This window comes from Anoplolepis gracilipes, chromosome 11 (genome assembly GCF_047496725.1).
Source record: "Anoplolepis gracilipes chromosome 11, ASM4749672v1, whole genome shotgun sequence".
NCBI classification, from domain to species: domain Eukaryota; kingdom Metazoa; phylum Arthropoda; class Insecta; order Hymenoptera; family Formicidae; genus Anoplolepis; species Anoplolepis gracilipes.
In genome coordinates this window covers 9,401,243-9,425,915 of record NC_132980.1, presented here as the reverse complement: position 1 = coordinate 9,425,915, position 24,673 = coordinate 9,401,243, and the positions used below count along the sequence as shown (strand labels likewise).

General features: G+C 32.6%; 1 protein-coding gene across 2 annotated transcripts in view; it reads right to left on the bottom strand.

Annotated features, from left to right (window-relative positions):
* LOC140671174 (beta-1,4-glucuronyltransferase 1) overlaps positions 1-24,673 on the bottom strand; it is a 38,206-nt gene that overhangs the window by 12,723 nt on the left and 810 nt on the right. The window lies entirely within an intron of this gene.

Below are 24,673 nucleotides of genomic sequence, written 5' to 3'. Positions count from 1 at the left end.
TTGACCACCGATGTCGAGCGATAACACTAACGAGATGTCTGTTTGCTGCATGAATAATAAATCAACGTAATAAATTCCATCGGTATAGTCAAACACAACAAGCTTAATCGGCCTAGAAATAAATATTTCGATAATATCTAATAAACGTTCACTAACCCGTTCAAGAATGGCCAATAATTTTGATGAAATTTAGATTAACAAATGTTCTTCCGTCACGTTATTTTTATTTTTACAGCATAACGGGAATTTCGATTATCTTACATTATTGCACGTTGCGTGATGTGTATAACGCAATATTTTCCATGTTTGCTGCGATGGATGTCAATAATCTATCGATTTCCAAGACGGCGCGAGATAGGATATTATATTTTTTTTTCCTAACGAGTTTACATTGGCCAGCACATGCAACTGAGCCAATTTTATCGGCGCTATCGATCTCCACGATCGCCAGACGTATCGCGATCCTGAAAAAACCCACGCGCATCCGTTCGCTTTTCCTGTCCCGGCAAAGTTAGGAAGTAAGCGTGGGTGACCGAAATTGATAAGTAGCTCAGCATCTGAAAATTAGTTCGCGCTCGTTAATCATCGTGACTTTCATCCCATTTGTACATCCCAACCGGGGAGCGGTGACTAACTCAATTCTCGTTAAAATCATATCGCGATTATGAGTTAATTGCTGCGTAATTAATTCTCGCTACAATTAAACGGTCCCCTCCTTTGTAGAAACTGTTTGCGAAATCATTAATTTTGTCCTAACGATTTTTTATCACCGACTCTTAAAATTTAGCGCTCTTCTGCGCGTATTCTGACATCACGGCCTCGGCTTCTCGAGTCTGAAAAATATCAACATTTTTCAAGTCTGTAAAACGTCGAAAGCTGAAGTTGAATATACAAGGAAGCGTTTAAATGATATTCTACGCCGTGCGAACGACCATGTTGCTTTAAAACGGAGATTTAACGATGCAAGGGCTAAAGTTAAGTCTTTAGATTCGCGTGATGTCGTCGCTGTGGCACCAAAGCTTATACGACACGGTGCACAAATGGCTTTAGGGGTTAAAACGACGACGCTTTACGAAAAAGCGGATTCATTCCCTTTTGTACCAAGTCATGAATCCCCTCCAATTCTCGCACATTTATTTATTCGCGTGTAAATGCACGTTTGTGAGAGAAACAGCTATGCAATTATTTTTAACTATTACTAAGTTGTAGGGTGAATCATACGATTGCGATCTCCGTGATAAACGTGATAGGCTTAAAAACATGATTGTCACGTAATGATATGCAGCGCAGTTAGTGTCTGTTTAATTTGCATTTCTCGCGCGCATTTTATGGCTAGGATCGTAATGGTGATCTTTTCTCATAAATATAGAAGTGAAATGTACATGTGTTGCATGCAAAAAAACCTGTATTCTTATTTTTAAAATATTTATTAATATATATACATGAAATTTCATTATGAAATTTTAATGATAGTGACGTAAATTTCTTAGGAGATATATTTAAAACGTTACACTTTTGTTTCAATATGCATTCAAATAAAGTATAAAAAATAATAAAATCTTATCTTTCGATTAATTTTAAAGATATTAACAAATTGAATGTCGAGGAAAAAATAAATGTAGCCCGTTATTTAGCTGACTAGGAGACTAAATTTAGCGCGGAAAAAAATACAATTTATCAGTCGTGACATTTTTTTCCTCGTCATTTTTGTCGCAAAATTTTGTGTAATATAATTTGCGGGATAAATGTCAATTTACTCTAATTTTGTTTAGCTACGTGTCAAAAATACTCTTTCCTGTAGCCTGCGCGATCGATAGAGTAATAAATCCATTAAAAAATAAAACGCGGCGGAGAATTTTTACTGGATCAGAGATGAATCAAACGAAGTAAACACCATAAAAAAAGAAGCGAATACAGAGTCTATATAGTTTGAAAAAATAAAAATAAATAAAAAAACTGAAAAGATCTTACGTAAGAAGCAAAAAATTGTAAAACTTGTAAAAGAGAAATTAAGAAGAGTTAACAAAGTTAAACTGGGTTGTGAAATTAATTTCAATCGCGCAAAGTTAAAACGAACGATCTTCCACTTTTCGTTGAGAGAATATTGCAGGTATGTTGAATCATCTGTTGGAATTTTCATGATACGAGGGAGATTAAAAGTGAATGTTCTCGCTTCTTTGCCTTTTATCAAGGATATTTATATCGCCTTCGTCGCATACGAAGTCTCTTGCAACGCCGTGTTTGTTCAATAATGATAATTCGCCCCAGGATGAATCATTCCTATCAACTATCACATCGATGTATACTTTCTCACCCTGAGGTTGTTACTTATTGACGAGTTCACCGACCGCGCTGCATGAAGATGTGCGAATCGCGCGTCTAGCATTATAAAATTGACAAAGGAAACAGTCAGTAAAGACGATCGTAAACTGCTTCACAATACTAGCATTACGCATTTACCGCTATTTCGTTAAACGATCGCATCCTCCGATAAACCCCGCCGATTACGCGGAGCCGAGCATCTTCACGTTCATAAATCTTGGGCCACTGATTAATGCATTTATCATCCATCGTGATCGAGAGAGAGATGGAAATCGATCGATTATCCGTCCTCGCCTAGATAACTTAATTTAATTTAGTATATGTTAAAATATAGAGCAAGAAATTTACATTTAAAATTTTAAATTTCAAGTTAATTTAATTTAATTTGAAGGGTTGGATTTTCGATTTTTTGAGTTTAAAGTTTTGAAATTTGAATGTTGAAAGTCTGCATTGGGAATGTTGAACTTTGAAGTTGTGAATTTTTGGCTTTTCAAAATTGCATTTTGGATTTTGGAATTTAGAATTTTTATTTTCAATTGAGAATTCGAATTTTAATTTTAATTTAGATTTTAAGCTTTAATTTTAAGTTTAATTTAAGTTCAATTGTAATTTTAATTTAAGTTAAAATCAAAATTAACTTAAAATTCTGGATAAAAATAGATTGACAGGTTTTGTTTCAAGGAATTATAAATTATATAGTAATGTGTGTGTGTATGTTTGTATATGTAGATATTTATATTTATATTTAGATGTTTATATATATATTATATTTATCATGTTTTCTATATTTTTATAGAGTTATTTAGTTCATTTCAGTTTAGTTTATTTAATGGAATATATTTTGGATTATATTTGGTAGAATTAGTAAGCGTCCTCGTATATATGGTTTATAGAATTCAAGATATGAAATGATTATATGTAAATACATAAAACATGTAAGCTAGAAGCCATCCTAAGCCGAAAGGCAAGGATTCTTAATAAGTAATAATATAAATAATAAAATAATATGGAACAAGAAATTGATTAATTGCCGTTTTCGTCGATCAGGGCACAACCAGCTTGATGTAATTTAATGTATACATTAAACGGCAGAGGAGGGGTTTATATAATATAGGTTGAAAGTAATTTCACGCTGACGTGTCACCGATCGGTTGCGACACTCCTCTCGCGTAACAACTGCATAAATCTCGCATGATGATAACGCGAATGACCAAATATAGATATACGCGCATCTTTATTCGCACAATAAAAAGTGATGGTCGCGCGATAGAAACGAACGTCTTCACTTACACGCGACAGTCCGGTTAAATTATTTATCGTCGCGTAGTTTCACTATATTTTCCATCTATGCACGCGACATGCACATCCGTCGATCGATGCAACGACGATGTCACGCTCAAGAGAGTTGAATGGAGAAACTTGGAAAAGTTTTCGCGTACGTCAAATGCCAAAAAAGAACCCGCCAACCGGAAAATGCTTCCGAAAGCATTGAATTGAGACGGCAATTAGAGAAACGGTAATTACAACGACATTAATTATACAGTTTGGCTAAATGTAATGTTTCCAAATGTTATTTTCAATCAGCTATGTTCTTTAATGCGACACGATATCTTTCATGTTTTAAGAATTTCTAAGAAATGGTATCTTCTGATTCTAATTAATAAAATTGATATCGCACATACCAGTATTTCAATATTTTCATATCTTTTTATATTTTAGGAATTTATTTAGAGAATATCTCTTAATTGAATTCTAATATTATAATAAAATTCACTTATCAATTTCGCTTCCTTTCACTCTCGTTAATTTCATAATTCTGTTTGATATCTCGAATATATTTTTAGAACTGAATCATATCATAAAAGAGTCGCGTGTGCTCTCTCAATTAAAATCACGGATGATTATATTTAAGAGTGTGATATTAATATTATTTTACACAATAACCGACACTAATTTTCTCGGAAGCATCTTCCTGATAGAATTATAAGAGCGGATGCATAAACAGGTCTTCAAGCCTTAATTGCTTTATAAGAGAGAAGTGGAGAGTGTCACGTTTGTTTATCGCATCTGACATAAATTTTCTCGATATGATAAATTCAAAAAGTCACGTTGCTCTCGATGTTACATACAAGTATCTCTTTCACCAGCTTTTTCGTGTCGAAACAATTTCATCCGTTTTTCATTGACACGAAAACATTTCATGCCCACACGTGCTGTCGATTCTTTTACAACAAATTAAATTTCAATAGAATTATTTAACAATTACGCGTAATTAACTCTCATAATACCAAACAAAAATAAATGATTCTTGTATGTGATACATTTTACAGTAATATTATATTTTTACAATAATAATATGGATACTAATGGAAAACGTAATTTGATTTGAAATCGGATAGTTTCTCTTGTACAATTTCTATTTGTGAGAGAAACGTATGAAAGGTTGAATCAATAATCATTAACTGACGAGCTGCGTACCACTCTGGAAATTGTACTAATATTATGATAATCTCAAAATATATAATTTTTCCAACATTTCTATTGCGTGACACATTTGTAAAGAATATATGAATCATTATAAATTAAATTTTCATAAATTGACAAAGAGACAGAAATAGAAAGAGCGAGAGAGAGAGAGAGAGAGAGAGAAAGAGAAATAGAATAACAACCTTGATTAAATAAATAAAATGTGGAATATTTTACCGGTACGCGATTATCCTGATATAAATAGCGATAAATATCTCGTACGTTGAATACATATATGAACAGGCGTGATATTACGCAGCGTATCCGCTTCGTTTCACGGCCAGACGCGAATACGAACGAGCGACACTGTACTCGAGTATACTGAGATTCGAGAACAGAAATCAAAACAAGCGAGTGAATTGATAGGCCTAATATTAGGCACAATATGCGCCGCGCGTGCATACCTCAAAGGCGATCGACGTTAATGGCCAAACAACGGCGAATTGCGGCGGCCCGTATCGCCCCTGCACCGATCCACGATAATCTGCGTCGAGCTGCAATGTGCATGTGCTGATGCAAGTGTACGGCTCGGGCGAATGCTCGATCGCGCGCGCTCAGGCGGCTGATCTCCGGTATCGAGATTGATCGACTATCGTGCTCGTAATAGCGTACTTGGAAGAGGAATCATATACGTATTCGCGTGAGCTTTCCGTGCTTTCGATCTATAACGAGAGCATTCAACAGGGTCGTCATTCTTCGCAAAGAGGGGAGAAGCTCGAAAAATTTCTCTTTCGCAGGTAAAAAAAAAAAATCGGAAAATTTACAAATTATTAATTATCACATTTTAATATTCAAGATTTTTTTCAAATTTGTATTAACACAACTATATTAATATAATATAAAATTGAAAATGACAGTTGTTTTGATTGGATATTGAATATTTTTTTCCCAACATCTTAGTGATCTTGAAATAAATTTTATTTTTATTCTCTTGTAAAAAATGAGCAAAGCAATTACTTAAATGAAATTTAATAATAAAAGAATTACTTCAAATAATTTGATGAAATGTACTTCCGTCCTTTTGAAACACAGAGTAGCGATCATCAATAATTTGTCGTCAGGGGATGAATTCTCATTAATATATAATAGCGCGTATAAATCTTGCGTAAGGAAAGAAAGTAACGCCGTTGATGCACGTATGCAAGCGCAGCTTTATATTTAGATGCCAACTTTGTACCGGCTTCTCAAGGTAATCCAGTTTTCCGCCTTTTGATCTGATATAATAATCCGATCTTTTTTATGACGTTTTTTACGCGTGTTCGATCGCACTTTCCGGCTTCTGAATCGCCTTCGCAATCACGGTTTACGCGACAAAAAACGAGCTCTTTACCTTCGAGTTTCTTAATATTTTTCGTCTCGCCTTCAAGAAATTAACAGAGATTTTTTTCTTGTTTTTTATACTCATAAAAATTTGATACACATTGACAGAGATGCGTCGACAGCATTCTCTATACCGTGATAGATAAAAGACTTAAGTCAATTAAATTATAGTATATAATTGAGACAGATAGAAATATAAATAAAATGACATAAATGTACATGTGATAAAATGTATATCAAATATAATTTAACAAAAATAAATAAATAATATTTATTGTCTAGTAAATATAAATCGATATTAAGATTTTTTATTTTTTATGAATGTGCTCTTATATTTAAAATTTCTTTATTATGGAACGTTCATATGTTAATTTAAAAAAATCGCTGTAAAATAATATTACTTTTCGCGTCGTGCGCGCTCAAAAAAATTCTCTCGCTTATAATACTTAAAAAAAATAAAATCAATGTATAAATCACCGTTATATGTTTGCGCTCGCAGCTGAAAATTGATCAAAGATTGCGAAATGTTATTTCTAAACCATTTGCATAAATCAGTGCTAAACAGCAAAATAATGTTGTTAATGAGGTGCGCAGCTTGCGCAACCGCATGCAACATCGTGGTCTCGTTTTCCATTTCAAAATTATGACGATAAATCATCACGCAGCATTGTATGCACACATATTTCCCTTCTCCTCTCCCCTGTACAGGTGTGCGGGATTAGTTCGCGCTAATTGCCATCCCTAGGCTTTTCTGCTGTCCAATACGTACGATAACGAGAAGCGCGATCGCCACAATCGACTATTGTGCCCGATTGTGTAAATGCGATCCTCCGGTGTACAATATGCCACCGAGTTATGCCTCTTTAATTAAAAAATCTAGGGCGCGCAATACTTGGTGTGCTCCCCTTAATCATGAAATTGACGGAACGAGTCACGCACCCATTTATGTACACCTTTATTTGCGCTGTGCAACGTCACGAGGGATAAAAACAGGGGAAAAAGAAGTTTCTGTGGGTGAACGCGTGCTTTTTGAAAAAATTGTTCATGAATATGGAAAAAACTGCATAACTAGAATTGATAGCGGGTTTGAGTAAACAAATTTATTTTATATATAGAAGTTGAATTGAAGTGTGATATATTGATTTATATGATTTTCATCAATTGATGCAGTGAAAGAGCAATCTGAAGCTGTTTTATTATCACATGACGAAATCGAAAAATAATATAACGTAAGTATAATACACACTCGTTATATGATCGTCAATTATCTGCAATTATATTATATTACGAAAGAAAATTGTTAGTCGCGTTTCGAATAATCTGTCAGAAAAATAAATATCTCTTCAGAGTAGTTTCGTAATAAAAAAAATACGTTTCATTTACAGTATCATGATCGTATTATAAACTAAAAATTCGGCATCAAGTGTAAAAAGAATAAAATCATTCTTCTGCAATATGTTATTTCCATATTATACCTATCTGTAAAAAAAAAAAAAAAAAAAAAAAAAATGAAAAACAGAGAGAGAGAGAAAGAAATAAAAAATCTTGATATCTTTCAGGATTCGGAAAGTACCGTTCTCCTCCTCTTCCTTGCTCGATCCCTTTATTGCCGGATGATAGAACCAGTTTTAATGTTACATCGTCGCGACATTTTCGTCGTGGAACTTGCGTAAAGCCGGTCTCGCGGAAGTGCACGGGATCGGGATCGCGCGCACTCGCGGAGGAAAGTCACGTATACCTAATGTACGGCGTGGCTTGGAAACCGGTTGGGCGGAAAGTCCGTCGTGACAACCTTGAGCCGCGAATGCACCGCCGCGCCGCGCCGCGCCGCACCGTCATCGTCCTCGTCGTGTGGTGGCCGGGAGGCCGTGCAAATTTTAACATGCAAGTTCACGGTTTCTCTCGATCCGCCGCGCTCGCTTGACTCGTCCGCTTGATTTCTCTCGACGAAGAGCGGATTGTGATTTTAATCGCCGCATTTCCGCGAAATGCGATAGCGACCGGTATCGGTATTGTTACGCTCGATATATCTCCGCTTGCGAATTTTTGCACTTTCTCTTACAAACCGGAGAGTAAAGGAAATGTACCGCGACCATCTTTCCAAAGAAGCATCAGAATTTTATTATATAATCTAAATATCATTATGAAATATATTATAATTATTGTTTTTCTTTGTTTAAAAAATGTGTGTAATAATATTTTTTTTTAATATTTAATATGTAAATGTCAAGATTATACATATATTTGTCCATTCTTTATGATTTTAAAATATTTTATTGCTGTTTTATATATTGCAAATAATAAACTTATAAAAATATATAATAAAATTTTGCATAATAAATGTCATAGAATATAATATAAATTCGTATTCTGATACAAATGTAAAGAATATTAAATTACTAATTAAAATGGGTAACATATAAATTATATATAGCTGCATATAAAGGTAAATTATAAATTATTATTTCCTCTCATAAATTATCACTCTCTTTCTACAATTTTCAAATTTCAATGGAATGTCAATCATATATTTCTGTTTTGGCAATTGACCAGTTTTCGTACAAATTTTAGTGGTTATCTTGTTCAATTTTAAAGTCGGTATTTTCGTCTAAATTTTCGAAGCCCATATTTTCGTAAAACCATTATCAACATATCCTTGAAGCTAAATGAAGCTAATACAATCTAAATGAAGCTAATACGAAATTAAAATTTCGAAAGGATAATTTCAGTTCAAGGGCTTGAACGATAATGCAGCTGTCTAATCAGCTAACACATGTCGTCGCGTAAACTCGATTCATATATCTACTACCATGATAAAAATATCCGTGTCATTTATTAAAACGCGTTAAAAGTAATTATTTGATAGGGAAGCTCAAATTTGCATAATTATTCTATTTACATAATTGAGCTATTAAGTATTTGATTATCTGACTTTAACCAACACGTTTTCCCGTCGTGTATTTTAACTGTAAACGCGGTTATGACAAAAAAATCGATTCGGAAATTAATGGCAAAATTAATGGAATTAAAATTCTTATCTTCCGCATATTTCATCCTACCTTCTTTTTACTCGGTTTTCGACAAATATGTATTTTTTTCTTTTTTAGGATAATGCGCATCTTTCATCACTTAGAAATTATATCTATGCCATATCTACACGATATTAGTTGCACAAGATATGACTTGACAACTGGACTAATGTCTACAACTTCTGTCAAAGGGAAGTTCCACTAAAGTTTCGAGAGAAAGAGAGAGAGAGAAAGAAAGAGAAAGGGGGGGGGGGAATAGGAGAGACTATTAATGTAAGAATCAATTTTATATAAATATTTCATGCACCTTTATCGCTGTTTCTTGAGGCCTCTTCTTTTGGTATAAAAAAAATATATGTACATTGAGTTTTCTAAAAAAATTGACGTAAAACATTGATATAAATTTTTTTCGGAGATTTTAATCCTTCAGAGTTCTCAGGAAAAATTTCGAAGCTTTTCCTTTGTTCATTTTTTCTCGCAATTTTTATCACCATTCTCAAAGTCTCGTTTTTGTAAAAAGAGTATGTACATTAACAGTGTTCTCAAAAAGTAAGTAAAACGTTGATATGAATTTTTTTTCTCAGGAATTTTAATCATTCAGAGCTCTCAAAAAGATTCTCAAAGTTTTTCCTTTATGTTCATTTAAAATTTTTAGAAATAGTTTGCGATAATAAATTGAAAAAATAATTCGTAAAGTTTCATAATTTTAATTACTTTTTCGGTAGTTTAGCAGCGTTTGAACAAAGTTACTTTATCATGTGCAAAAGTGAACAGCGCAAATTACCTTGCACTTATCTCACAGTCACAAGAGAAAAAGAACAGTCAAAGATTACATTATTTACTTATCATAAATATTTCTGCCGATAAGATCACTTATAAGTTAGTTAATAACAGAAATAGTTGTTAACAAAATGTATGATACAATTGTGTTAAAACTATGATAAAATCATACACAACTCGTACAACTTCTTAAATCATGTCAGACATTTTAAATTTCGAAATTCGCGATGCATTCGAGAATCAATAAATTCGAGTATTTATACACTCACAAAAATAACATGCAATATTTTATAAAAATATATACAGCTTAATTATATTTGTTGAAAACAGAGATGTATCACGTAGCGTGCCGTGTATTAAATTTCCTATTCACTACAACCTATTCCTATTACCTACTGCAATCGCAAATTTAATTTCAATGTAATTAGCAATGACCCCAATAAATTTGCTTTGTTCGCAATTTATTTTTAATTTTAATTTGCAAAAATGCAAGTTCATCTTAACATAAATTCTCTCTCGTCATGACGTATAATAATATATCGAAGTGTTTCTCGAGATAAAATTTCCACCGAGTATTAAATCTTCCTTTTTTATTTTTTAATTATTGCAACGAATATTTTCATCGTATTTTAAAATCCAGTTACTCGCATGTGTTCTGTATCTATTCAAAATCTTAATTTTTATATTAATAGAAAACTCGCTTCGGCAGAATTCTATTACGTACAAGACGCGACGTAAAGATAGTAATTTGTCCACTTGTAATTATTTTTTCGGCATAAGATACAAAAATCGAAGGTGTTCGTTTTAAGAGACAACGGAAAACTGATTTTAGTTTTTGACAGATCTTCTTTCGAAAAGCTGAATAGATTGAAGTCTCATAAAAATATTAATCAATAAAAAAATGCGTTCCAATATTTTTGGAAGAAGGAATAAAACTGAAAGGTTGCAAAAAAAAAAAAAAAAAAAAAAAAACATGACGTAACAAACGTTCATAGCTGGTCACAGGTCGAAAGTTCGGAAAGAAGAAAAAAAAATAAACAAAATGTCAGAATCTGAACAATAGCGGAACTAACAAGAGTCATTAAGGTTTCAACATAACGAGTAGCAATTTTTCTGACAGTTTCTATTTTTTAGACTAGTAATCTATCTCTGAAAAATAGAATTCTGAAATTTTATAACTTTTTTATCAATTATTTCTTTTATTAAATGATTAATAAGAGAAGTTAATAGAATTTCAGAATTTCATCTTTTACACAAGAAGATTGATTCAAAAAAATGGAAAAGAGCGGTCAGAAACCGCTCGATACTTTTAATGTTAATTTGACAAAATAAATATCCTCTCCAAGATATACGTTGCACGTAACAATTCACGACAGAGCCACAAACAACAGCGTTACATTCTTTCAATCTGCGTTCTCACCAATCGACCTTCCCCGAAGAGTGAGTTAAATAACGTTTAAAACGTCACGCGTTCATGAACGGTTATAAAGAATTAATTCGCGGTCGCGAAAATGCGAATTCATAATGACGGAGGCGAATCTCGACGCATTTGCGGAGGCACGAACGGCGAAACGAAACATCAGCGGGGCGATGGGGGACAAAGTATAATTGTTCTTTGTTTCCCCTAAAACCCACTCGACCGCAACGGCAATTTTTAGCGGCACGATATTTACGTACAATAATGTGCACATTTTTATGCGACGATCCCATTTCCCTTCCTTTTCCGGTTTTGTTCGCGCAGATAACGATTTCCTTTGTGCGGTATCGCAAGGTATTCGTGGTGAATTTACGACTTCTCGAATCCCGCGGGACGAAGAGAAATATCTTTTGTACAGTCGCATCGATCTTAATATATGTCTCTTTGAATACGAAAATACCGTAATTTTATTCGGATATTCGCGCACAGTGATTTCAGCGAATGTTTCACAATAGGAAAACGCAACATAATATAACGGTGGCACACGCAATCGAATTCTTTTTTTTTTTTTTTTATTAAATTTTCCGCTTATCAATAACTCTTGTAGATACAATGTAATATGTTTAAGAATATGCTTAAACGAACTCATCTTTTATTATATCATTGAAATATATAGAAAATTACTCTCATGCATATACAATTTTATTTTCACGGAGTTTCATCAAATCGCGTATTGTATGTTAAGTCATCGAATTTCACGATGATTAAAATATGCGTGAAGAAAAGACACAATTCTTTATTACAACAGCATACTTTTTCTCAGCTCGATGGTTATAATCAATATTAGCATAATCATTATTTCTATAAATATCTATCGAGCTGTTAGGTCAAGGAATTAGTAAAATAACGTCAAAAAGCTCGTATGCGCCTATATGTGTTCAATTATATATCATATATATATATTTGTTTATTTCAAAAAAGTCGTTAGAATGATCGTTTAGATCATAGTTATTTCTATATTAGCAGTTGATTCCATTATAAGCTATACGCATACTTTTGTTTGTGGAAAGAACTACAAAGTTAATAAAAAAAAATAATTTTCAACGTATTAAAAGTTTGTATTTTATAATCGGCAACCGACTATGATAAAAAAGGATCACTCAAAAAAATATTTTGCTAATGTAGATAGATTTCTAGATGTCTCAATTAAAATTTACCGCTACTTTTTGTATCTGTTAGAATATTCTTTGTCACGTATAGAATTTATAGCAACAATATTCTGGCAGTACCTCTAAAAAATTTAGATCCCATTGCCAAATATTAATCACAAATATAATTGTCCTTGAAAATTATAAGCCTTAAAGATAGGCATCACAGAAAAATTTTCTTTCTAAATTACACTAATAGTATAGATATGTGTATATAACGAGGGGTTGGTCACTGAGGTAATTTTTGTACAAGGGCTAGATAATTCAGCGGCAATCCCAGCAAAATTTTGGATAATCCAAGGTTATTTTTGATAAATCTAAATAATCTTTAGCGTTAAAATAATTTAAAGTAAAATTTCTTTTTCAAAATTTATTTTTAATTTGAGATACTTAGGTAATCTTAAGTAATCCGAAGTATAATTTAAGGGTAATCCGTATCAAAGGGTAATTTTTGTACATTATAACTGTTAGTGACCAACCCCTCGGTATATAAATTCTGTCTGTGTCATTTAAATTGATTAAGTACAAAATATATGTAGTATTTGCTAATAATTTATCAGTTTCAGTTAATTTTTTACACCTAAAAAATTTTTGTTGAAGTTGCAAGATCATTTTTTGAGTGGATGACAAGTCGAAATAAATGTTTTAAATTAAACACTTTTCTCCCACGAATATATATTTGTTTTGCAAAATTTTGTGGACCTAGCATAAATTTTTCGCAATTTGTTTTTATTTTCAATTAATATCTATATCACAAGTGAATATTACACCACGACAGTAACGTTCTACGCGCAATATTATTACATCCTGACTATCGATTGCGGCGCCATTGTATCTTTACGACGTACCCTCCCTCGCTAAAGAGGCACTTTGACCGGTCGCTCACCCCTACCCACCCCTGTAAATACGCTTCTGTCGTCCCTTGTGAATTAGCGCTCGTGTAACCAAAGAGAAACCGTCGCTCTCGCGAGACTCAATCCCCAGGGATATAATTCTTCCAGACAAATCGGGAAATCTTGGCAGAAACAGAGATTTACAGATATTCCTCAAATAATTTTATCATAATATTTTAGATATGAAAAAATTTGTAACAAAATTATATTTCATAAAGAACTATTTCTATCCTATACTTTTATCATAGTTAAATCTTTTACATTTTATTATCAATACTTTATATTTCTTAACAATTTATTTCTTTATAATTATAAATGTAAACTTTGCAATATTATTATAATTATAATTTATAATTATAAATGTATGCTTTTCTTATTTTTAAAAAATTTGATTAAAATAAAATAATTATTTTTTATTAATATATTATAGATAATTTTCATACATCGCTTTAAGCTTTATTACCCCCTTTTGTACAATTTGAAAAGAAATAAACATCTTTACAGATAATATCATCAATTTTTTAAAATATAATATACAGATCGATTGAAAAATTCGATTCGCGTCAAGTGCTCGCAAAGTAGCACTCGTCTCAAGCGCGGTCGAGAACTTTTATATCTCATCGACAGGGTCTCCTTCGAGAGACTTATCCATTTTTTGTGTCGCTCGATCGCGATCACGGGATAACACACGGTCACATATACTTTTAGGTCTCTCGACAGCAACGTCGGGAACGCCTATCCCAGTAATGAATGCATCTACAGAATTATTAAGATAAGGACAAGTTCTGCTGAAAGTTATTTTGCATGAAATATATATATTAGCTGATATAAGTTTTCAAAAATATATCGTAGAATAAAAATAAGAATTTCAACATATATAAATAATTATAAATATTTAAATTCTTATTATTAAATCTAGTGAGCAAGATTTTTACAAATTTCGCTGTTTAATTCTTTAACGTATTCATTTTTTTATTTTATAGTAAGTGATAAAAATAAAAAAAAAAATATCTGTGAAAATATTCTCAATTTAGTCAGATGCAAAATCTTCTGGTGATTCTAACAGGATGCAGCGGTAAGATAAGTTGCTCCAATTTTACTTTCGACTACTGACACAGTCGCTCCGACCAAAGAAAACTGTTCGAACTTTCACGATGGGATGGTACGCGACGGGCATGCTAATGTTAGATCCACGTCTTCTTCAACCGAACTCCACGTAGCGGCTTCAACCAAATGTGACAACTCAAAACTTAATCAAGATTCACTTTCATTATAATTAATTCTATAAATTGAAAGATTAAACGAGGCAACGGTATTAATTTTTTCAATATTCAGCTAGAGTTTTTTTATCTATTTTTTATCTTATTGCATCATTTTCTGATAAACGTAATAACAAAATTAGCGTTTATAATAACAATTAGCGTTTAACAAATTAAAAACTTCTTTTTTAAGTTTTAAATTTGGTAAATCAAAAGTGGAATGAAAAAAATTAGTTTTGTTCCGTTACTTGAACTGTGTATTTATCTACATGCTGAAAATTAATGACAAAAGATTAATAATAACTGTTAAAATAAATTGGATAAAGAAACTTTTACATTTTCGAAGATATGAAGTGACGTGATGACAAAACTTAATTTTTTAATTAATTTTATGATAGTTTAAAGCAACAGACTGTTAACTCGAGATTTGATTATTTAAATATTTGACATTAACATTAGAAAGCTATGATAAACAGCCGCAGTTAAAACGATAAAGTGAAAACGCGGAACGACACATTCTACGATGGAAATTCAAACGTAATTAAACATTCGAAGATACATGTTTCTTACGAGCTTAAAGTTGATGAATTATCTATAATTAAGTTGGGTGAACATAATTCAAATGTTTCATATCGTAATATATCGAATTATTTCTTTGATCGTCCGTGAGAACATCGCGATATTATAAGAAAAAGATTGCAATTATACTTAAGCGTGCGATCGAGTGATTAAGAGGGATTATCCGAGAGAGACAGCCAGATGATTGAGCACAAAAACCACGAAGCCATTAACTACAGCTGATGATGCAACGACATCAACCTCGATCATCTTTGATCGATCGTGACGCAATCTTTGCATCAGTCTGCATTCTTTAAAGTAACAAATTTATTGACTTTAGGTTTTCAAAATTTTTCTGCGGTTCGACAATTATTCGTCTCTTAAAAATTTGCGATAAATGACATCAATATTAAATTATTATACACCTATTTATTAATTATTATACATGTAATAAAAAAATATAATTAAAACTCGTTAATAATTGCGATTAAAAAGAATTACATTGTGAGAAGAATCGAGCTATTTCATTACTAAAATTTCGACATTACAATTACAAAGAATGGAGTTTTAAATTCGTGTCAATTGGATTCTTGGACAGCTCTGAATCCGCAGTCTGATTTCGTAATCCCCCATCGCTCGCGATCGCTCAATTTCCTTTCGAAATTCGATCCATCCAGCAGACGGCATATATTTATACTCTCTTTAGAAGACAACGATGTCCTTGGTAGAAGAGTGAACGATCATTACGTGCATGTGCAACTTCCAATCGGAATACCGGTAAGAGCTTTCACCTTACGATTCGTCCTAGTCATGAGCTCTCTCACAAGGTCGTTTCGAGGATGTCGTACGACCTCTGCGTCATTCTCATAACTGGAATATGCATGTAGCTTATGCACACGTAAGTACCCTTCGGCTAGGTAAGACGGATAAATATTTAACCTTAGACGAGGGCGACGGGTTATAGCTTCGTTCTGCCGTCGTATGTTTCCTTTTAACTTCGACGGAACAACATGTTCGGTCTCTCGAATGTTTGATAAACATCTAATTCTAGGACAAGATGTATATTAAAACTTTCCACTAACAACGTGGAAAGTTGATGCAAGTGTTGTCGGAAAGTGTATCGCGTGTTTAAAATTATACTTATTTATTTCACTTAATCAAATTATTTAATTAATTTATATCATTTGTATAAATTTTAGAAAATATTTAAAAACATTGGGGGAAAGAGCTCAAAATATATATATTTAATATCGTATAAATTAACGATATTAAATTTTTATCGTCAAATTAAAGTCCGTCAGTTTTTAATATCGTCAAATTAAAGTCTGTTAGCGGGATGACAATTTTCGTGCAAAGTGTACATATTTTATCAGAACTGCAACTTATGGAAGTCGGCCAAATAGCTCTGTGTACAATTTTGCAGTTGTGTCGACTCCGCATAAATTTAAGATTGGCGCAAGGAGGACGATCGATCCGAGGCCGATTTTGGCAGCAGACTATATGTTATGATTATCGCGGCATCGGCTCGGGTGCAGGTGTTAAGGCTTATCGACCGCTATTGCGATCACAAAGAGAGACAGAGAGAGAGAGAGAGAGAGAGAGAGAGAGATCTGACCACCCTCCGTGGATTATGTCATTGCCGGCGTTCGCCAACGTGTTCGTCTCGTAATCGACATCTCGATATCGCGTCACGTGCGTAAAGTCCTCTTATCGTGAACTGTACGATTCTTTCGTGAATCCGCGATGTGAACTCGCATTCGATTAGTTTAGAACAAGACTCTTTCACACGACGATCTCTCCGAGGTCTGAACCCGGCTTGATTCCGAGATCCGATTCAGACTTAGCTTAAATCTCTCCATGATCCTCCGAGGATGAAACCGCAGGCAGAATTTATTCCCCCCCCCCCCCCCGGGTTCTTAGAATCTGAACCGTAGTATTTCCGATAAATACCGGACACGACGAAATGTAAAGATGCGATATAAAGATATATGTGTTCGACATTACACCGTTACATCTTTTTGCTTACGGATGTTATTTATTGCATCCATCGACATTAACGATACTGAATGTTGACGGGTAAATTTTATGTACAACACTTGAAAACAAGTGTTTATCGGGTACTTTGCTACTATTCATACAGTTGTGGCGATCGTTTATTAAAGCTATTATCGTTCATTGCGCGCGACACTCGTAGAGTAGTGAAGGGTTAATTAGGAATCCGCGATTTATGTGTCTGTCATTCCAACGAGTCAACGCTCTCGTCCTCATTTCATCGCCTCGATTTGCTGCTCTTCTTTCGCGATATGCAATCACACGTTTCTATAAAAAAAAAAAAAAAAAAAAAAAAGACGGAAGAGGAAACAATGCACGTTCCATCATTCTGCATTTTTATAAATTCGCGGACACGTCTAGAATATTTTATTCATGAGAATAATTAGAAAAAATTCCTCGCCTCCAGTATAACAGTTTTATATATATGTTACATCGTCACATAACAGATATAGACACAGTAATATAATACACTCAAAAAAATGATTTTGTAACTTCAACAAAAATTTTCTAGCTGTAAAAAATTAACTGAAACAGATAAATTATTAGCAAATACTGTGATACTGCATATATTTTGCATTTAATCAATTTAAATGTCAGAAACAGAATTTATATCTGTACAATTAGTGTAATTTAGACAGAAAATTATTCTGTGATGCCTATCTTTAAGGCTTATAATTATCAAGAACAATTATATTTGTGATTAATATTTGGCAATGGCATCTAAAGTTTCTAGAGATATTGCTGCAATATTGCTGCTATAAATTCTATACGTGACAAACGATATTCTAACAGATACAAAAAGTAGCGATAAATTTTAATTGAGACATCTAGAAATCTATCTACATTAAAGCAAAATATTTTTTTGAGTGTATAGGCCGAGAAATTACTTTATAGAAAATGAAAAAAATTTTTAAAGAATATGAAATACTTTATTAATTTGTATTCAGCCATTCAAGAAAATTTTATATCATTATGATCTCTCGTTATTTAATTTCGTCCTCCCGAAAGAAAGAGAGTGTAGTTTACATTCGAAACAACATCGTCGTGTTTTGAAACAACATCGTAGTATTTTGAAGCGATCGAAGCAGCTTGGCACGAGCGCGATGTTGAATCCGATCGGCAAACAATCTTTTTCCCTCCCCCCCTTTTTCCGCTCGGAAAAATCGATCCGGTGCAACGCTCGTTTGGACGGTGGCCAGCGGCTCTGCACGGAATGCAATTAAATTTTGGACGCTCATTGCCGAGAATAAGGTCGGGACGAATGAACGTCGGCTAGAACGTCGGAACGGACCGATCGATTTCCTGCTTTGCGACTGTTAGCGGTCGCCCTGTCTGAGCATCATGTGTTGTGTGCGAACAGAGCCACCCGGTGCCCTGGCTCTTCTGTAAAGACGCGCCCTATCAAACACATATACGTATGTATTGTACATACAAACACATACACGCGAGTCTATCCAATTTTTTTTTCGCTCAAACATAGGATTATTTTAATCATGTTGTTGTTAGCTTTAATTAATGAATGATCGCTTTACCGATTCATTACTTTCAATCTGTTAAACTAAAAAATATATCTTGAAATATCCTTAAGCATTATACCACACATCCTTATTAAATCTATATTTCCCTGTATTTGATACTATGGTTTATATAGTAATATATTATATTTCGTCTTAGTTTAAATTTATATAATTAAATTTTAAATATATGTAATTAAATGTATATAATTAATATCTAATTAAATTTTCTATCTCTAACAAATTAGCACATTAATTAGCCCATTCGCAAGCGCTACGTTTGCAAGAACTGTTATTGCTGATCCTGATCTCGCGAAGAAAATCAGAGAGCGTCCGATTTTGCCACATCAGCGTGCATTTTGATAAATACAATTATTTAATTGCGCGCGATTTTCTCTTTTTTTCTCTTTTGCAATTTATCAATATGGATTTCACGGATCTCATGAGAAACGTAGCGTTAATATAGCTCCGCGTTTAATTTTCCGTTTAAATTAACGATGACGAGACGCGGAAATATATAATTAACATACTCCCGGGACGCGACTCATCATCATAAACGAAAAATAGAAATAAAAGGAAATAAAACCATCACCATAGCTTTCGATGCGACAATGCAAGCGATGATGCATTTCGCCGTGACGAATAAATAATGATGTAATATTGCGATATCGCCGCAATATGCGGAGGCCGGACAACAATACGATTGTATAACACTGTGTGTAAATAGCAATAAAGTACAATGACTGCATCGTGTATTCCCAATCTGGAAAAAGCTAACAAATTGCGATTGATATTTGATTTTCCAAAAATTAAAAAAAAGGACTATTTTAAATTTCATTGATCGTTAAAAGTACATTTAAACAGTTTTTCTTTCAATCAAAAACTTTTAATTATCAAAAATTAATATATTAATATATTAACAGAAATTTTATTAAATATATCAATATCCGCGTTAGAACATTAATTTGATTAATGGCTAACTAAATTTTTTATCATGCGGTTCTGCTACTAAATTTTTCCAAGTTTAATTATTACGTGTAATACTCGTGAATTACTTTGTAAATTGAATCACTGATTAAAGCAATAACAAGATTTTATCAAAGATCAATAGAAACATTTACGTTTTACACTTTCATATTCTGTTTCATTAATTATCGCAGTAAGATTTCGTATAAGATTTAATATTTAAATTCATAATTATCGTGTATATTATATTTCCTTCTATTTTTTTAATAAAATATATTACTATAAATTTATCTTATATATATAATATTATAATATGCGATACATTTTAAAATATTATTCATTGAAATAGTCGCTGCTACCAACTGATTCTTCTCGGTAAGATTTCACTTGTTATATTGATTAACTGAAATCATTGCTTATCAATGCTAATACATTGATTTTATTTAAGAGATTAATTAAACGAGAAATTACAATCTATCAAAGCACTATAAGGAATATACAAATATTTGAGTAGCTAATCACGAGCTAAACGCAACAACATATTGATTATGTAAACATTAAATATCGCATCGTAATTCAATAATTATACAGCTCAGTAAGTATCAATTCGGATCAGTTCAATGTGCCGAACACGCGTCAAGATAAGAGAGAGCGAGAGAAAGATTTCAGAATTTATATTAAGTACTCATATTTCGCGAAATTATCACAATCACGATAACTATTTTATGAATGAAAAAACGAAATGTACTTGATAAGCAGATAACTGACAGAAACAGCTGTAAAAATACGAATACGTTTCTCGATTATCATTCCACAATCGGCATATCCTAACCGATGTAAAAAACGATATATTCATTTAAAAATCACGGATTTCGATGTCTATTAATTCTGTCTGGAAAATTCTACACGTTAAAGACTATTAAAATATATCCTTTGACATGTGATACGATAAAATAAAATAAAATTTAAAAAAGTGAAAATAACACATTAAAAATATATTTCTAAAAACATATTTTAATCTTGACAAGACGGATAAAATGTTAAAAAATGCTGGAAATATTCTGTTTCTTTTGTTAACGAGAATATTTAACATAAATTTGGGGTATTTTCGACAATTTTAATCTTTAATCGCGGGTGTGTCGTTTAAAGACATTTTGTGACAGCTTTGACACGTGTATAATTTATTAAATTTATCTTTAGCCTTTTTCGTGCGCACTAATAAAATATTAATTTCTCCCCATTACTCTTCCGCTCCTCGTCCTTTCTAAAATTAATTTCTTTAAATATATCATATATTTTTTATATTATACGTTATATGTCACGAGAGAGAGTTCGTTTCATTTGCAACGAGTTTTTGTCCTTAACATTAAATTGCTTGACGAGTAAGCAAAATTTCTGATAAAGTTTAAATTTCCGTTGAGATCAAATCGACATTTAGAATTAATGGGAAAACAAAGTTTCCTTTATCCCTATACATCTTTAATCACTTCTTAATTTAGAGAGGTCCCTTTCTATAAAATGTAAAACATCCTTAAGTAATCAGGATTTTAAAATACTTCGTCAAACTCGACTTTGAGAATCTCAGGGTTTCTTAAGCCCTCTTATTATCAACAAAAAAATTGACACATATCCAAGAATCTCCTCAAAATATTTTTCAATAAATTTAACAATAAAACAAAAAGCTGAAAAGGATGCTATACATAATCAAGAGCTAACAATATAGAACGAAAAATAAAAGAAAAAAAAATTACAAATATCATCCATAAAACTGCTGATATTCTCTCGGCTGTGAGGATATTTCCAGGCGCAAATATTGATAACGTATAGATATAAAAATCAACATAAACTTAATCAACCGTCACTCGAGGCGGAAACACTCGAAAAGAGACCGACTCTCTCTTTCTCTCTATCGCGGACGTTCCCTTTCGCGCTATCGCAAACTAGATCCCGACAAGCGTTGACCGAGTGGCGAACGAACGCGTGCATAACACGTCGCACTGGGTGCACGCGATTGACAACACGCGGCCGGTGTCGCGTACAGAAATAGATTCGACCGGTATATACAGAGTGTCCCCCGTGCAAAAGAGGCGCACGCCACAGCGCGCACACTTCGTGTTCTATTTCGTAGATTGGTTGAACTTTCTTCAAACTACTTTGAAGTTATTTCCTCCAAAGTTTGGAAGCTATTCTCCCAAAATTAGATCGTCAATTTCCCGTCAAGATATAAAAAACATTAAATATATCAAATTAAACCAGCAAAACGACTTTTTAATACGCGCAGTAAGATTGAAGTTGACTCTAAATTTAATGACTCAAATATGACACAAGTGTTCTAGCTTTCTTCTTATTTCTACTACTTATCTTTATTTTTCATTAATTTTTTTCTAATTTTAATATATTTATCGTGCATATTATGCGTAACATACATGTGTTGTACAAAGAGCCACATGTTAAATTATCATTTTTTATAAAAATTATTCTAGGTCATATGTGAAATCTGATGGTTTCAGCTGTTTGAATTCTATGCGCGACTATAATATACTCTAGGGGGTCCGCTTATAGATCTCAGTTATAGATAATTGCGTTTGAATTATTTCTCTGTCGTCAAAGAAAACTGATCCATGCCAACTTGACATGTATCCGTTGTGCAAACAGTTCACTAACTGTATCGCGGCGTGATATCTAAATGGAATTACATGATATCTGCAAAACTTTCCACTTTGTGCATAAACCAGAAATCAGGATAGAACAATAGAATCGAACATCTTACGATTATTAGATTTAAACTTACATACGGTTTACATCACTCGGAATTTTATTTACCTACGTGAAGGATGCACTTGATATTGTGTGTGTGTGTGTGTGTATGTGTGTGTGTGTGTACAGCAGTTTTATATCATATATAAAAATTATATTTAAATATATGCGTAGAATACGCGATTCTATTTTTCTATAACTTATTATTCACTCAAAAAAATATTTTGCTAATGTAGATAGATTTCTAGATGTCTCAAATAAAATTTATCATTACTTTTTGTATCTGTTAGAATATTCTTTGTCACGTATAGAATTTATAGCAGCAATATTCTAGCAATACCTCTAAAAAATTTAGATCCCATTGCCAAATATTAATCACAAATATAATTGTCCTTGACAATTATAAACCTTAAAGATAGGAATCACAGAAAAATTTTCTATCTAAATTACACTAATAGTACAGATATAAATTCTGTCTCTGTCATTTAAATTGATAAGTGCAAAATATATGCAGGATCACAGTTTTTGCTAATAATTTATCTGTTTCAGTTAATTTTTTACATCTAGAAAATTTTTGTTGAAATTGCAAGACTATTTTTTTGAGTGTTAGGTATATTAAAAAGATACTGAATTCAAATCAAATACTGAATTTGTTTTGTAAATAAATAGATCGATATTTTATTTAATTTCTTTAATTTAGAATCGATATTTTATGCAAACGACAACAGTTATATCTTAGATGAGACAATTTTTCTCTTATGGAGAAAAATTCAATTTACCATAAGTTTCAGATGACGAAGTAACGTGAGTTTATATTGAAATGAATTTACCGATAGTATGTTTGTGTCAGAAAGCACTTTTCATTCCATATAATTCATCTTTACTAATATTGAATTTCAGATCTCCACATTTAATGACATCAATTTGCGATATCCAGACGAACACACATTCGAGATTGTGAGAGAGAATTCGTTGAAATTTCCATCGTGGAAAAGTCGAATTGAAATTCATCAAAGAGATGAAAGAAAAAGAATGCGGGATAATTCTAGAACATCATATCCGGAGGATATCGCAGAATACTGTCGACGTCTTTCGCCGTGAATTCTACTTTGATGAATTTAACGTCCATTCTTGTTCAACGAAAACTTGATAATGCTTTTATCGCTCCACTGTGTAATAAAAAGCAAAACCCATCGGGAAAAAATGTGTGTACTTAATTAAAGTGATGGCTCTGGTTACTTCCGCCTCTCGCGTTTCAGCTTTTATCAGTAACATTTTATAACCGGCGGTATATGTATTATCGCGAGAATACAATTTCAAAGTTGCAACCATCAATTCGTATTTTTTTTTTTTTTTTTTTTTTCGTACTTGCAACGAGCATGACACGTTATTATATCATTAAATATTATTAATATCAAGAGATTATTGTACATAGTCTCATTCGCATAACGGTTTCGATTACTCCATCTAATTGTACGTTATTTTAAAGAAACAGTTTCATAACGGGGTTTGACTTTTTTAAACGTCCAATATAAGCATTGTTGCCTTTCATAAAGAATAAACGCGTCTACTAAATTGCGATCGCGCGTCGGGAAAAGTGTGGGTGGTGATCTCGTATCTCGTGAACGGATAGACGAAGATACGTTACGTTAGCGGAAACCGGAAGTGGACGAAATTCCGTCGCAATCGAGTGGAGCAAAATTTTCCTCTCTTTACAACGAAATTACATTGAATATATTTAGCTATATTTCGTTATATTGTCCCAATATAACGAAACTCTGACAGGACGTGGTCTTTGTCGCAAACGGAATTAATCTTATAAATCGCCATTGTTTACGCGAATTGCTGTCTTGAAAATTTTCTCGCTGAGAAAAGAAGGAACAAATTTTATTAGAAATTCTTGCTGCACGAGAAGATTTATTATCGGTGATTGAAGGTTTAACAACTTAACGAATCAACTTGAATAAATCGCGAAATATAATTGAAATTACGTGTCGTAACTAAAATCAATCAATTCGATTTTTTGCTTAATTTATGTGATGATAATAAGCCGTCATTATATCATCTATCGT